Source organism: Diceros bicornis, chromosome 5 (genome assembly GCF_020826845.1).
Source record: "Diceros bicornis minor isolate mBicDic1 chromosome 5, mDicBic1.mat.cur, whole genome shotgun sequence".
In the NCBI taxonomy this organism is placed as follows: Eukaryota; Metazoa; Chordata; class Mammalia; order Perissodactyla; family Rhinocerotidae; genus Diceros; species Diceros bicornis.
Genome location: NC_080744.1, coordinates 94,179,183 through 94,196,619, shown reverse-complemented (window position 1 = coordinate 94,196,619; position 17,437 = coordinate 94,179,183). Strand labels below are relative to the sequence as shown.

The following is a 17,437-nucleotide window of genomic DNA, read 5'->3' as shown; positions in this document are numbered from 1 at the left end:
TCTTATCCCTGTGTAGTCATTATCAGTGGACAAGTGTCAGCCCCCCTCCACAGTCCTATCTCTAACAGACTGTGGGCTCCATGAGGAAGTTCTCCAGGGCCCAGCACAGTGCCTGGCACTATAGAAGGCAAAAAAATTGAAGGGCAATGAAGAAAAAGCAAAAGGAGAATTCAGGTGGTGTGCGACCCAGGCACTTTCAGCTAAGCGTCCCCCTCACTGAGTCCTGAGAGGATCCTACTTACCACTCTGGGTGGTACCCTTTGAGTCTAAGTCTTGGCGGCTTTATTTTTTTGGTAGATTTTTTCATACCTTGTACTTTGTCTCTATCCTGCTTCCTATTAGCCATTTTGCTACTAAAAATCTGCTCAATTTACTCTGGTTTTGCTTATTCCTATAGAAAGTAACTTAACGACAATGTGTTTTGTTTGGCTGTAGCGTTTTATTTTTGTAACACTTAAAAATCGGCAGATTACACACACACACACAGGAGAAACAGATTTTCAGTTTTTCAAACAAAAGAAGGAAGGAAGAAAAGAAAAAAAGACCTGGCATCTCAGGGCCCACTGTCCCGCATGGCAGCACTCGGCTGGAACCGCGGACCGGCTTTTCACTCCGGTACTGCACACGTCCCCGGAGGCACCAGAGTTTGCGACTCCTTGCCCCGCCCATGACAATTTACAGTTGCCGGCCAAGAGGGGTGCGAGCAGGCCGAGGCCAGCGTTACCGACGGGGTGGAGGAGAGCACGCCAAAGCCTCACAGAGCCAAAGAGCCAAAGAAACGGGGCGCGGAGCCTGGACCCGGCCTGGGGGAGCCGGCAAGTCTTAGGTTCCCCTCAAACTCCGGGGCTTTTCAAGCCTACCGCCATCCGGGTTCCAGTTGCCTGTTTTCTTCACGGCCTTCACCAACACCAAGACATACTGCCGAAACAAAGACCCGGGACTAGCGCCGGAAGCTCGGGGGGTTAATAGTAGTCACATGACCTGGAATTCTGGGCTCTGATTGGGCTCTGGGAACACGTGCCCCACCCAGCGCCGTACGAGAACCCCGTCCCAGCAGCCCACGGGGGCGGGGATAGTCGCCACGCGGCGACGGTACTGGTCGGCATCCTCGGGACGCAGCCAATCGGAGTCTGCCGGCTTCCGGCGCGAAGCCAGCGGCGCGGGGCGCGGGATGCGGAGGCGCCGCGGGGAGTTTGGAGGTTGGTTCCGCCCGCTGCAGGCTTGCGGGTGAGGTGAGTGCAGCGCCCGGCGGCTTGCGGTCCGGCAGGCCGTGTCTTGGCGTCGCTGCCGATCACTCGGCCGGGGGCCGGAGAGGAAAGCCTCGCCGGGTCCTCTGTTGCGCGCCCCGGTTCGCCTGGGCACGCTGGGTCTTCTGTTTCCGCGGCAGCCTGGGAGGAGAGTAGAGAAGCACGGATGTGCTCACATGCGGACGCAGAGGCCGGGGGTGGGGGCGAGCTCTGCCAGGGTCGCCCAGGGCGTCGGGGGAGGAGAGCCTAACACCCATGATGTTCTTGTTCTTGTCCTCCACTGCCTCCCACGGTGCCTGGTACAGGGTGGTCACTGCGGAATCCCAACCCAGACCGCTGGCGCTACCCCATTTCCCTCCTGAGGGAAAACCACAACTCCGTGCTTTTTCCGTGGTCTTCCACAGTCGTGAGCCGGGCTCCTGTATTTTGAGTACCTACTGCGTGCTTAGCCCCCGTTATCTTACAGTTGTAGGTTCACGATACCCCAGAAAGGGAAGTGGTTGAGGACACAGACTGCGTTTGATGGCCTGGTTTGGAATCTCGGCTCTTCCACGGACTAGCTCTGTGATCATCCACCCGTTACTTAAACTAAGGGCCTCGGTTCCTTTCCGTAGTATGGGGGAAAGGATCGCTTCCACATTCTGGAGTTCTTGTTAGGATTAAACGACTTAATATATGCAATAAACGCTTCAAAGAGTATTTGGTACATAGTAAGGGTTCTATCATCATCATTATACAGAGAAGTAGGTAACATTTTCCTCGTTTTTGACGAGGAAAATCTGAAGCACAGAGAGGTTATCTCTGTGCTGAAAGGGCATGTAATGATTAAGTGCTAGAGATGGGATTTGAACTAAGGGCTGCCTGATTCCAAACATCGCCCACAGCACCAGGCTTTCTTCCGTACCCCTCACCTCCCCAAGTTTACTCAGAACCTTGCACACCTAATGACCTGAGATGGAGCAGCCGCCTGACAGCCCTTGGTGCCACCACTGTAGATAAATAGCACTCCTGTGCCCATGTCAAGCTTAAGGAGCAGCAATGGGAGAGACTGGGCCAGACGTCAGAGATTGGAGAGGGGGAGGCAGAAGTATCCTGTACGGGGAATAATAAATGGAATTAAATTGAACCAGCATTTTGTTGGCTGGGCTGCTGTCAGAAGTGGCATGTAGTCTACTAGGAGGAAACAAAATTTCTGGGTCTTGAGTTCTTTTCAATACCGGTCACCTTATACATATTACTTCTAATCCTCCCAGTAACCGGGAGAGGTAGCTATTGCCTTCAATTTACTGATGAGGAAACCCAGAGTTTAAAAATTGGGCAAAGACCACAGTGTTAGACGTGTAGTAAAAGAACAATATGCAGGGAAATCAAATACATCCACTTTAGGATAGTAAGTATTATCTATGAGGAGGGAAGGAAAGGAGAAAAGGGGAGTGAGTGGGATTTTAAATATATCTGAAATGTTTTATGCCTTTAAAAGAGACAGAAATAGGGCAGAATTTAACTTTTAATTTGGTTGGTGGGTATATGGATATCATTTTATTTTCTGTATGTTTGAAATATTTAAAATTAAAAGAAATATATATAACAAAAATTAAATATAAATATATTTATATATTAAATATAATATTAATTAAGTATATATTTATTTTAATATATATTTATATATATATTTCTTTTAAGGAAAGAAAGGATAGAACTAAGAGGTCCAAGGTAATTGCAGAAATACTCTTCGGAACTAAATTCTGGAAGCCCCTATGGGTCTCCTTTGCCTGTAGCATGATACATGAGGCCTTTGAGTAGTCTCCTTCTCTAACCACCTATTTTCTACCTCAGTCTTTGCACAAATAGTGTATAGACTACCCTTCATGACCTCCACCCTTTCTGGAAGGTTCCACTTATCCTTCAAGATCCAATTCATTGTTCTCTGGAAAGTTTCTTTATGATTTTCCTGAGTTTTTTCTTCATATGGGAAGCCATAAGGCTTTTAAGAAAAGACTTAATTGTAGGACTTATCCCATTGCATTGTAATTCTTTGTTGATATGTTTATTTCCTGCCAACCTAGAAGCTCATTGAGAATAATTAAGTTTTGCTCATCTTCATACTCCATTGCCTCACATGATGCTTGGCACAGAGTGAAAAATACAAGTTGAAGTCAGCTAGTGGAAGTTCTTAGAGTTATGACGTATGGATTTGTTCTCTAGAATGGGAAGGAACTATTGCATTTACTTTGTTTAAAAATTCCTATATCTTAATAAAACATATTCTCAATGTCAAGAAAAACATTATAGTCGTAATCCTATCTTTTAGTCACTTGAGCTATTTTCATTTTTCAAGTACTTTCCAAATTTTAGCTATATAGATTTCTTAGATAGCTGTAACCATAATGTACTCATAATTTAGTGTTTTCAATATTGAATTCAATATTAAACTATTCCATGTAGCTACTCAGTCTTCATGGTTGTCATTTATCTTGTAAATTATCACAGTGTTCCACTGTCCTTCTTGCTTTAATAGGTATAAAATGTTGCTTTATGCTATTAATTATTAGAAAAGTTGAACATTTTTCCATAAGCTTATTAAGTGTGTGTAAATTCTGGTGAACTATGTGTTTATATTCCCTGATCATTTGTTCATGGGAACTTGGATGTTCTTTATATGTTTTAAATATTAATCCTTTGTTATTTGTTGCTAATTTTACTTTTTAAAAATTTTTTTGTGAGAAAGAAGATACATTTTAAAAAGTACATAGTATATATGATTTAAAGAATAATTATAAAGGAAAATTATAAAGTGTAATACACATTAAAAATTGTATAAATGTTAAGAATAATTTGTAAAATTATAATTACATATAACTATCATCCAGATCAAGAAATAGAATGTTGCTAGTACCCCAGAAGTGCATTTCCCTCATTGTAACCTCTTCCCCAAGAAAATTGTGATGATAATTTTCTTGTCTTCATAATTTACTCCATGTATTCACCCATAAGTAATGTAGTTCAGTTTTGCCTGGTTCTGAACTCTATAAATGGGGTGATAGTTTATGGATTCTACTTTGTCTTACTTGTTTGGTTCAACAGTATGTTTGTGAGATTATTCTATGTTTTTAAAATAATTTTTAATAAAAATTTATTTTATTGCCATAGAATATTCCATTGTATGATTGTGCCACAGTTTATCCATCCTGCTTTTGATGGCATTTGGGTTGGTTTCCATTTTTGGCTGTTGATGTTGCTGTGAATGTTCTCGTGCGTCTGTTCTGGAGCACATGTTCCTAAGTTAGTATATAACTGAGAGAACTGTTGGGTGAAAGGGCATGTGTACATGTGTATATTACTTTCGTATATAATGCCAAATTGTTTTCAAAAGTGGTTGCACTTCCACCAGTGTGTTAGATTTTCCATTGTTGCATATCCTTGCTAGCATGTGCTATTGTGTTTTTAATTTTTGGCTATCTAGTAGGTGTATGTATAGTAATATTTTCTTGTGGTTTTAATTCCCTGGATTATTAGTGAAGTTGAGCACTTTGTGTTTATGGACTATTTCCTCTTTTTTAAAGTGCCTTAAACTGTCTTTCCTAGGGAGTTGTCTGTCTTTATCTTAATATTTTGTGGGAGTGGTTTTTACATTCCACATACTAGTTATTTGTCAGTTATATATATTACAAATATCTTCTACTCTGGCCTTTTAAAATGAACTTAACATAATTTTAGTCAACTATTTTCTAACATCTTTTATTGTGAAATATCATGTCATGTTTCATAGAGGAAAGTGCAAAAAACATCCATATGAGCTGTGCAGCAATGAATTAACATCATAGGCCTGAGATGATTATCTTAAGAAAGACCTGCTTGCAGATTGGCCCTTGGCTGGTGTCTGGGAACTTGACTTTTGAAACTTCCGAAGCTGATGAGGTTGTTTTGCACACCTGGGACACTAACACCTGCTTTCATTCTGAGATGCTGAAATTTTGGTGGGCAGAGGGTTCCTGTGTGACCAGCCCCCAATAAAAACTCTAGACTCTGAGTCTCTGACAGGTTTCCTGGGTCAGAAACATTGCACACATTTAGCTGCATTCATTTAGCACTGCACAGAGTGCTACCCAATAAAAACCCTTGACTCTGAGTCTCTAACAGGTTTCCTGGAACAGAAACATTGTACACATGTAGCTGCATTTTCATTGGGAGAGAATGTGCTCTCATGGGAGGTAGAGAGCGTAGGAAGCCTGCACGGACTCCTGCAGACTGATGTGTCTTTTTCTTTTGCTGATCTGGCTGTGTGTCCTTACTGTGTGTTGCTGTAATAAATCTTAGCTGTGAGTAGGACTATATACTGAGTCCCATGAGTTGTTCTAGCAGATCACTGAACATACATAAGGGGGTGGTCTCTGGGGACCCCCGAGACAGCAGCTTAATGACGTTTATCAAAGCAAACACTCCTATACCTATGACCCAGGTAATAAATAGAACATTGCTAGGCCGGCCCGGGGCTTAGCGGTTAAGTTGCACGCGCTCCGCTACTGGCGGCCCGGGTTCGGATCCCGGGCGCGCACCGACGCACCGCTTGTCCGGCCATGCTCAGGCCGCGTCCCACATACAGCAACTAGAAGGATGTGCACCTATACAACTATCTGCTGGGGCTTTGGGGGGAAAAATAAAAAAGGAGGAGGATTGGCAACAGATGTTAGCTCAGAGCCGGTCTTCCTCAGCAAAAAGAGGAGGATTAGCATGGATGTTAGCTCAGGGCTGATCTTCCTCACAAAAAAAAAAAAAAAGAACATTGCTGACACCCTCAGAAGCCACCTGTATGTCCCTGTCTCACCTCTACCTCACTGATAACCATTATTCTGACTTTTGTGCTTATCAGTACCTTGCTTTTCTTTATATTCAGATGTCTCAAAAGTCTTAGTGCTGTTTTAAGCTATTTGATGCACAGAAGATTCTTAATTAAAATGTAATCCAATTTTTCGATCTTTTTCTTTTTTGTTAGTCCTTTTTGTATCTTGTTTGAGAAATCTCTTGAAGCTTATGAAGTTATTCTTCTATATTATTTTCCAGAAACTATTGTTTTGCCCTTTACATTTGGATCTGCAATTCATTTGAAAGTGATTTGTGTGTATGGAGTAAAGTAGGGTTTAAATTTTATTTCTTCCCCATGTAGATATCCAATGTCCCAGCATCAGTTACTGAAAAGACTCCCTGCTTCATGCTCTGCAGTGCCACTTTTGTCATAAGTTAAGTGTCTATATGGGCTCGTTTCTGGGTCTTTATTCTCTTTTGCTGTTTTTTTGCCTACCCTTATACCAATACCTCAGTTTTTAAAGTAGTTTTTTAGTAAACCTTATATGTATGGCAGAGCAAGTCTTCTCACCTCAGTTCTTCAGGAATATCTTGGCTGTTTATGGAATTTTGCATCACCATATTAACTTTTACACTCAGCTATTCAGTTCCTCCAGGAAAAGAAAATTAGAATTTTGATTGGAATTGCATCAAGTTATAGATGAGTTTGGGGAGAATTGGCATCTTGACGGTATTGTCTTCTAACTATGAACATGGTTCAAATGTTTATTTCTTTACTCTTTAATTTCTCTTAATAATTATTTACAATTTTATGAATAGATATCATGGACATAGTTTGTTAGATTTATTTTTGGGTATTTAAATTTTTTTATGACATTGTAAATGGAAGGTTTTCTGAAATTTCATTTTCTGTTTATTTGGTGGTATATAAAATAGTATTAATTTTTATATATTGACCTCATATCCAGCAGTCTTCCTAAACTCACCACATTTGTTTTCTATGACTGCTGTAGCAAATTACCACAATTTTAGTGGCTTAAAACAATACACATTTATTTATTAACCTACAATTCTGTAGTTCTAAAGTCTGAGTGGGTCTCATTGGGTTAAAATCAAGGGCTGCTGTGTTCCTTTCTGGAGGCTCTAGGGGGGAATCTGCTTCCTTGCCCTTTTCCGCTTCCGCTTCTTGAGGCTTTCCTCCTCCATTATCAAAGTCAGCAACTTTGGGTGGAATCCTTATACTCCCATCTCTCTGGTTCTGCCGTCTGATTCTCTCTTCCACTTAAAAGGACCCTTGTGATTACTTTGGGCCCACTTGTTATAATCCAGGATAATCTTCCCTTTTTAAATAAAGTCGGCTGATAAGCAGCCTTAATTTCATCTGCAATAGTAATTTGCCTTTGCCAGGTCACCTAACATATTCACAGCTTCCAAAGATTAGGACATAGACATCTTGGGGGGGGTGCATTATTCTGCCTACCATACTCACTTAAGAATTTAATAATTTAGTCTGAAGATTCTTTTAGTTGTTCTATATACACAATCATATCACTTGTGAATATTAATGGTTTTTCTTTTTTCCAGTTCTCATACCTTTTTCTTTACTGTTCTTTACTGCTCTGGCTTAGACTTTCAGTGCACCTCATACAGAAGTGGTGAGAGTAGGCATCCTTGTATTGTTCCTGATCTAAAAGGGAAAGCTTTCTAAATTTCTCCTTACTGTAGGCTTGTTTATTTTTTTAAATATATATCCCCTCTGTAGGGTTAGGAAAGTTTCTTTTCCTTGTTTGATAAGAGTCTTCATCATGAATGGATTTCATTATGAATAGATATGTTTTTATCATTTGCTTATTCTGCAGCTCTTGAGAAAATCATATGATTTTTCTACTTTAATCTAATAATGTAAATATTAATTGATTTTTAAATGTTGAACCAACCTTGCATTCCTAAGACAATACAACTTAGTCAAAGTATATTTTATCCATGGCTGGATTTGGTTTGCTAACATATTGTTTGGGATTTTTTGCAGATACATTTATGAATAAGAATTAGCCTGTAATTTTTCACTGTTGAACTTCCCTTGTAGAATTCAGTATCAAGATTATGCTAGCCTCATAGAGTGAGTTGGGAAGTTGGAATCATTCATGTAAAATTGAAATTTTTTTATCGCTATTAATGCTCAGAAGAATTCACCTGTAACACTCTCTGGTCTTCATGCTATCTATCTTTATGGGTAGATTTTTCACCACAGATATTTATTTTAACTGTTACATGGTTATAAAGCTATTAGGTTTTCTGCTTCTTTTTGAGTGAGTTTTGATAAGTTAATTTTTAAAGAAATGTCTTGATTTCATCTAAATTTTAAATTTTATTGGCTCAAAGTTCATAATCTATTATAATATGTTAATGTCTGTAGTATATGTAGTTGTCTCTTCGGTTATGATATTGATTTATTTGTGCCTTTTCTCTTGTTTTTGATAAGTCTGTACTTATTGATTCTCTCTATTATATGTTTATTATTTTTAGTCCTTTATAACTGCTTTCTTTCTGTTCTTAGCAAGTTTATTTTGTTTTTCATTTTCTAACTTCATTAAATAGATGCTTTCTGCTCATTAATTTTCAGCCTTTTCTAATAATTAAGGCTGTACATTTCCCTGTAATTACTTCTCTACTTAAATATCACAAGTTTCTATATGTAGACTTTATTATTCAGTTCAAAATATATTCTAATACCCACTGTGATATCTTATTTGATCCATGGTTCATTTATAATTATATTTATTTCCAAACATGAGTATTTTCCAGATCTCCTTTTTTTTTAATACTTTGAAAAATTAGAAACCTGTGGAAAAGTTGCAGGATTAGTACAGTAATAATATACCTTCTCAAGTGTACATTTACATTCATAAAAATAGTTTATATGTTAGATGACAAAGAAAATATTAGTAATTTCCATAAAATAGAAATATTACAAAAAATCCTTATCACTATACAACAAAATTAGAAATGTAAAATGAAATTTTAAAAAAGTGAAAGGACCTCCCTTCTGGAAAATTACAAGTCCTCTGTTAAAGAAGTATTGAATGCAAGGGAAATATAAATTGAAATACAAGATTCCTGAAAATTAATGAAATGAAAACACAACAAATTAGATTCTATAAGATACATATAAAACAGTGATTGGGGGGCAATTTATAGCCTTAAACACATTATAAATGAAGAAAGGAAAATAAGTGAAGTAAATTCCAAACTTAGAAAGTTAGAAAAAGAACAACAGAGTGAACCAAAAGAAAGCACAAGAGAATAAAACAAGATAGAAACAAAGGTTAATGAGATAAAGAACAGAAAAACATCTGATTAATAAATAAAAATCTTATATCTTGAAAAATTTAAAAAACCAGACAAACTAATAGCTAACTTGAGAAAATAGGGAGAAATCACAAATGCAAAATAACAAATGACAAGTGGAAAAAACCCATTGACACAGAGGATATTTTTTTTTAGATGAGATTAATTTGCACACCTCTATGTAAACAAATTTGAAAATTCAAATGAAATGGATAATTATTTAGGAAAAAGCAATTTACCAAAATCAACCTCAGTAGAGATCGGATGTTATATAGCTCAATTTCCATAGAATAAATAAAGTTATGAAAGAACTATACCCTTGAAAACAAAAAAACACTAGTTTCAAATGATTTCACAGGGAAATTCTACCAACTTTAAGAGTCCAGATAATCCCAATGCTAAATAAATTGTTTCAGAGCATAGGAAATGAAGGAAAACTTCCGAATTCTTTTTTTTAGTAGTTACTTTGTATTATTGTAATTGTTGGTTTAGTCATCTGTCTCTAGTTGGTGGAGGGCTAAAGTGAAATAAAATTTCCAAAACGCCTCTCAGTTTTCTAGATGCTCTTCAGATTTGTTTTTTTAAAAGTAGCTTTATTGATGTACAATAAACTGCATATATTTAAAGTGTACAGTTTGATAAGTTTTGATATTTGTGAGATATCGTTACCACAATCAGGTTAATGAACGTATTCATCTCTCCCCAGAAGTTTCCTCAGGCCCCTTTGTAATGCCTTCCTCTTGCTCCCTTCTCCTAGTCCAGAATATATAAAGAACTCCTACAGTTCTTTAAAACAAATAACAACCCAATTGAAAAGTGGGCAAAGGATTTGAATAGACATTTCTTCAGAGAGACACAAATGGCCAACAAGCCAAAAGATGCTCATCATCACTAATCATTACAGAAATGCAAATCAAAAACACAGTGAGATATCACCTCATGCTTATTAGTATGGCTACTATCAACAAACAGAAAATAAGTGTTGGTGAGGATGTGAAGAAATGAGGATATGGAGAAATTGGAACCCTTGTGCACTGTTGGTGGGAATGTAGAATGGTGCAGCTGCTGTGGAAAATAGTATGGCAATTCCTCAAAAAATTAAGACTAGAATTACTGTATGGTCCAGGAATTCCATTTCTGGGTATATACCCAAAAGAATTGAAAGCAGGCTTTCAAAGAAGTATTTGTACATCCATGTTCGTAGCAGCATTATTCACAATAGCCAAAAGGTAGAAGCAACCCAAATGTCCATCAATAGAGGAATGAATAAACTGTGTGTGTGAATGAATACCAGTGGGTGGAATACCTCGTTTTATTGTACCTTGCAGATATTGCTTTTTTTCACAAAACCTCTGCCAGCAAAAAGATTATGACTTGCTAAAAGCTCAGATGATGGTTAGCATTTTTTAGCAATAAAGTATTTTTTAATTAAGGCATGTACATTGCTTTTTTTAGACATAATGCTATTGCATGCTTTATGATATATATGGTGTAAACATAACTTTTATATGCACTGGGAAACCAAAAGATTAGTATGACTTGCTTTATTGCGATATTTGCTTTATTGCAGTGGTCTGGAACTGAACCCGCAGTATCTCCTAGGTGTGCCTGTACATACAACAGAGTATTACTTGGCCTTAAAAAGGAAGGAAATTCTGACACATGCTACAACATGAATAAACCTTGAGGACATTATGCTAAGTGAAATAAGCCAGTCGCAAACAGACAAACACTGTATGATTCTACTAAAGTAGTTAAATTCATAGAAACAAAGTAGAATGGTGATTGTCAAGGGTAGGGGGAGAGAGGAATTGTTTAACAGGTGTAGAGTTTTAGTTTTGCGAGATGGAAAAAGTTCTGGAGATTGTACAACAATGTGAATATACACCACTGAACTGTACACTTAAAAATGATTAAGATGGTGAATTTTATGTTATGTACCTTTTAGCACAATTAAAAATATAAAAGCACACAGGAGCCAGCTTGAAAGAACTCCACTCTCACTGGCCAAATATGAAACAATTTGAGCATCAAAATAGTGACAGTAGGGGCCAGCCCGGTGGCGCAAGCGGTTAAGTGCGTGCGCTCCGCTGTGGCGGCCCGGGGTTCGCTGGTTCGGATCCCGGGTGCGCACTGATGCACCACTTGTTAAGCCATGCTGTGGTGGCGTCCCGTATAAAGTAGAGGAAGATGGGCCCGAATGTTAGCCCAGGGCCAGTCTTCCTCAGCAAAAAAGAGGAGGATTGGCATCAGATGTTAGCTCAGGGCTGGTCTTCCTCACACACACACAAAAAAATAGTGACAGTAATGGATTACCACCCACTGAATAAATTAAGAATACTTACTGGTAAACAGGAGAGAAGGGAAATACAGTAGAATGCCAACTACTAAATGATGATGCTGGCTGCTAAAGAATGATGGGGTTAGAAAAAACATCATTATACAATCATACTATTTACAATCATACTATTATTTCTTTTTTGTTGCTGAGGAAGATTTGCCCTGAGCTAACATCCACTGTCATTCTTCCTCTTTTTTTTGTATGTGAGCCACCACCACACCATGGCCACTAACCGACAAGTGGTGTAGGTCTGCCCCCAAAAACTGAACCCGGGCTGCTGAAGCAGAGCGTGCCGAACTTAACCACTAGGCCATTGGGGCTGGCCCATACTATTATTTCTTCAGGCGTGAATCATCAATGGATACTAAAACAATTATTTTTTTTTAGTTATCTCTTTATTATTGCTTTCTGGCATAATTACATTTGGTTGGAAAACATGTCATTGTGATTTCAGTCGTTTGAAATTTGTTGAGACTTGCTTTATGGCTCACTGGGTGGTCAGTTTTTGTGAATGTCTGTTCTTGAGAAGAATGTGTACATTTGCTTTTGTCAAGTTTGTGTTATTCAAATCTTCTGGGTTGTTACTGATTTTTTAGTTACTTTTTCTATCAATTACTGAGAGAGCCAATTTTTGTGTGTGTGTGAGGAAGCTCAGCCCTGAGCTAACATCCGTGCTAATCCTCCTCTTTTTGCTGAGGAAGACCGGCTCTGAGCTAACATCTATTGCCAATCCTCCTCCTTTTTTTCCCCAAAGCCCCAGTAGATAGTTGTATGTCATAGTTGCACATCCTTCTAGTTGCTGTATGTGGGAAGCGGCCTCAGCATGGCCGGACAAGCGGTGGGTCGGTGCGCACCCGGGATCCGAACCCGGGCCGCCAGTAGCAGAGCACGCGCACTTAACTGCTAAGCCACAGGGCCAGCCTGAGAGAGCTGATTTTAAGTCTAATATAATTATAGTTTTCTTCTGATTCTTCTTGTAATTCTATCAGTTTTGCTTCATATATTTTGCAGTTACTTTATGGGCCAAATTTAAAGTTGTTCTATTGTCCTGGTGAATTGAATTCTTTATCATTATATAGTGACCCTCTTTATCTCTGGTAAGGCTTTCTGTCTTCAAATCTATTTTGTCTCATATTAATATAGATATCTCAGCTTTCTTTTGGGGACTTTTTCCATCTTCTTACTTTTGACTTTCTGTACACCTATTGTTTTAGATGTGTCTCTAATAAACAGCAAATATAGTATGTAGTTAGATATCATTTTTTAAATTCAGATTGATAATCTTTTTAACCAAGGCAATTAGTCCATTTACATTTACTATAACTAATAAATATTTGGATTTAAATCTACTACCCTTTTTTGAGGTATAATTGACATATAACATTATATTTGTTTCTGGTGTGCAACATAATGATTCAATATCTGTATGTATTGTGAAATGATCACCACGATAAGTCTACATCTGTCGCCATACATAGTTACAAAATTTTGTCTTGTGATGAGAACTTTTAAGATCTATTCTCTTAGCAACTTTCAAATGTGCAGTACAATATTATTAACTATATATCTACTACCTTATTTTGTGCTTTGTATTATATTTTTTCTTTTCTCTCCTTTTGTATAACTTTGTTTTAGGTGAGATTTTTTTTTTAGCATTTCATTTTTATCCTCTCAGAGTCTGAAGCTAATCAACACTTTACACTCCTTGCAGGCAACACAAAGGCCTTGGAAAACATTCACTGTCTTTACCTCCCTCCTCACTTATGTGTCATTAGTGTTGGGTATTTCAACTATTTTTTTAACTCCACAAGACATTATTATTGTTGTTTAATACAGTCAGGGTTTGCATAGATTTAACCAGGTGTTTACCACTTTCTTTGTCCTTCAGTCCGTCTGTCATCTGAGAACTACTATCTAGATTCATTTTTCTACTGCCTTAAAGTACCTTTTTTGGAATTTCTTTTAATGAGAGTCTGTTGGTGCAAACAGTTGATTTTTGATTATCTGAAAATGTCTTTACTTTGTTTTTTTTTTTACTGGTTACAATTACAGTTTTATTAAAAAAGGTACACATGAGATGATGTCTGGGAGGGAGTGCATAGCTTCCATGCCTCTCCCCGTGGAGTCAGGGCACATCGCCCTTCCAGAACATCAATGCATTCATCAACCAGGAAGCTCCACTGAGCCTTGGTGTCCAGGGTTTTGATTGGGGTTTCTTTATGTAGACATGATTGATTAAATCATTGGCCACTTGACTGGATTCAATCCCCAGCCACATTCCCCTCCCCAGAGGTCCAGCTGTCCCAAAGTCCCAACCCTCTATTCACGTGGTTGGTCTTTCTGGGGACCAGCCCCTGACCTGAAGCTATCTGGGAACCCACTGGGAATCACTTCATTAATGTAACAAAGACGACTCCTATCACCCAGGAAATTCCAAGGGCTTTTGAAGCTCTGTGCCAGGAACCATGGACAAAGACTAGATATATTATTTATTGGACCTCACTCCATAGAGCCTGGTCTGTCCAAGGATAACAGGGGGCCATGAGTGTCATTTGCCCAGGACTCAGGCTTGGTTCTCTGACTCTAGGTTCAGATTCTGCCTGGCCTAGAGCCTGGGGTCTCGTCGAGGTGACCTCTCAGGGGTCACTGGAAAGCCTCCTGCCTGGGCTCCTGTGTCCTCCAGTCACTCATGATGCCAAAAGCATACAAAACCTGTGGCTATGGTACCTGTTGCTTTTGCTTCCTGGCAGTGACTCTGTCATTGGGAAGAGGAGCCTACAGAAGTTGGACTTCTCTTGCTGCTCTTAGAAATGCAGGGTCCTTTGTGTGCTATCTGCTGCTTCTCTGCTGTTGGCCAGATTCCTGTGAGGGTGGGGCAGAGGTCAGAGGTGATTTAAGTCCTGGCAGCTCCTCACACAGTTTAGACCTTCAGGGTGACAGTCAGGCCCTTGCTCTCTGCAGTGACCATACCAGCACACAGGACATTTTCCCAGACAAGGACAGTCTGTGCAGAAGAGCATTCCTGCTTTGGCTGCAAGGAGCGTTTCAACCAGAGTCAGCTTTTCCTGTGCTGCCAATGGGAACATTTAGAGCTCAACTCGGACACTAGAAGTCTCTTTTCTCCCAGGAGCTGCTGAGTGAGAAATCACTGTGGATTGAATATAGGCCTTTAATCCCAGCTCTGAGCTTTGCTATAATGGTGGGAGCCTGGTTGTCTCTCAGCCTCTCGGTTTCTTTGATCCTTAATTTGAAAGTGGAAATGATTACAGTGTCCCTCTAGGGCTTGTTGTCCTCTTTGAGGCCCTGGCTGTGTATGCCATGTCCACCCTCAGGCTCGCTCATTCTGTGTTTTTGTATGCTTTCTGCTCCCCAAGGGGACTTTGGGGTGGGTTGCTTTCTGCACAGCAAGAGGTTGGCCCCACATATGTCAGATGCTCAAGATTTCACCTCTTCTGTATGTGAGGGATATTCCTGCTAGGCAGTCAGAAGTGCTGGCATCATGCTCATTAGTTGCTTAATAGCTACCCCTCCTACCCAAACAAGCAGGACTCCCCCGGTTCTTTCTTCCAAGGAAAATATTTGTCCTCCCTGTTCATGTGTACACCAATCCAGACCTTGTACGCTTGCTCAGAATAATTCCTTCCTAAACTTTTTTTTGCCATCCCTTGTCCTGTTGGGCTGCTACCGTCGACTGCCATGAAGCCCCTGGAGGATGTGCCTGATACCTTACTTGTAGCCAGAGGGCACTTCTCCAGCCTTCCCACTACCCAGACATCAATGCTGACTTGAGGTGACTTAGTTCCTGGTCTAAAAACTGGGTTCTCAATCTCTGTGGCGTACGGTATACAGATCTTGCACATCATTCATTACATATAGTCCTGGGCATATGATTTCTTCTGGTGCGCTATCTCAAGGTATGTCTTCAGTTATCAGAGAGGTCCAGAACTCCAGAACCAGCTCAGTTGGATTGACATCAGGGAAGGTAACAGAAGGACCTCCTTATCATGGCTGAATTCTTACAACATCCTTTCAGCTCCATCAATGACTCTTTACATAGCAGTCAGTCCCCCAGGTGGCTTACCTCACTGCTGGATTTCTGTCGCCTTTTATACATAGGCTGGAAGTAGGTGATGGATGGGATCTCAGGACAGTTGGGCTGCCTCTTAGCAAGTCCCATGTGGATAGTCCAGCATGGTTTTTTAGAATGTGGGAATCCATATCACCTGCTGTTATCTGCTTCAGGACAAAAAGAAGGAGTCCCTTCAACACTGTTTCATGAGCTAGCATACTTTTGTTTTTAATTGAGGTGACATTGGTTTATAACATAAATTTCAGGTGTACATCATTATATTTTGACTTTTATATACACTACATCGTGTTTACCACCAAAAGTCTAGTTTCCATTTGTCACCGTGCAAATGTCCGTATTTACCCCTTTTGCCCTCCCCCCAACCCCCTTTCCCTCTGGTAACCACCAATCTATTCTCTGTATCTATGTGTTTGTTGTTGTTGTTGTTTTATTTTCCACATATGAGTGAAATCATATGGTGTTTGACTTTCTCCGTCTGAGTTATTTCACTTAGTATAGTGCCCTCAGGGTCCATCCATGTTGTTGCAAAAGGCGAGATTTCATCCTTTTTATGGCTGAGTAGTATTCTGTTGTATATATATCACATCTTCTTTATCCATTCATCCATTGATGGGCTCTTAGGTTGTTTCCAAGTCTTGACTATTGTGAATAATGCTACAGTGAACATAGGGGTGCATATATCTTTTCGAATTAGTGTTTTCTTGTTCTTTGGATAAATACTCAGAAGTGGAATAGCTGGATCATATGGTAGTTTTACTTTTAATTTTTTGAGGAATCTCCATACTATTTTCCATAGTGGCTGCATCAGTTTACATTCCCGTCAGCAGTGTACGAGGGTTCCCTTTTGTCCATATCGTCTCCAACACTTATTACTTGTCTTTTTAATAATAGTCATTCTGGCGGGCATAAGGTGATATCTCATTGTATTTGCATTTCCCTAATAATTAGTGATATTGAAGATCTTTTCATGTGCCTCTTGGCCATCGATATATCTTTTTTGAAAGAATGTCTGTTCAGATGCTCTGCCCATTTAATTAATTGCATTGCTTTTTTTTTTTTTTCTGTGAGGAAGATCAGCCCTGAGCTAACATCCATGCCAATCCTCCTCTTTTTTGTTTTGCTGAGGAAGACTGGCCCTGGGCTAACATCTGTGCCCATCTTCCTCCACTTTATATGGGACGCCGCCACAGCATGGCCTGACAAGCGGTGCATTGGTGCATGCCTGGGATCCGAACCCGGGCCGCCAGCAGCCGAGGGTGCACACTTAACCACTACTCCACGGGGCCGGCCCAGCATTGTTTGTTTTTTTGTTGTTGAGTTGTATGAGTTTTTTTATATATTTTGGATATTAACTCTTTATCAGATATATGATTTGCAAATATCTTCTCCCAGTCAGTAGATTGTCTTTTCGTTTTGTTGATGGTTTCTTTTGCCATACGGAAGCTTTTTAGTTTGATGTAGTCCCACTTGTTTATTTTTGCTTTTGTTTCCCTTGCCTAAAGAGATATATTTTAAAAGATATTGCAAAGACAGAAGTCAAAGAGCATACTGCCTATGAGTTTTAAATTTCAGGTCTTACATTCAAGCCTTTAATCCATTTTGAGTTAA

General features: G+C 39.5%; 1 protein-coding gene across 3 annotated transcripts in view; it reads left to right on the top strand.

Moving 5' to 3' along the window:
- Positions 1-1,062: 1,062 nt before the first annotated feature.
- BLM (BLM RecQ like helicase) overlaps positions 1,063-17,437 on the top strand; it is a 99,069-nt gene continuing 82,694 nt past the window's right edge. For 2 of the 3 annotated variants that reach the window (XM_058542499.1, XM_058542498.1), the window contains exon 1: positions 1,063-1,232. The gene's annotated coding sequence lies outside the window, so the exon portion shown is untranslated. The remainder of the gene's footprint in view (positions 1,233-17,437) is intronic. The other variant, XM_058542500.1, reaches the window with a different exon arrangement.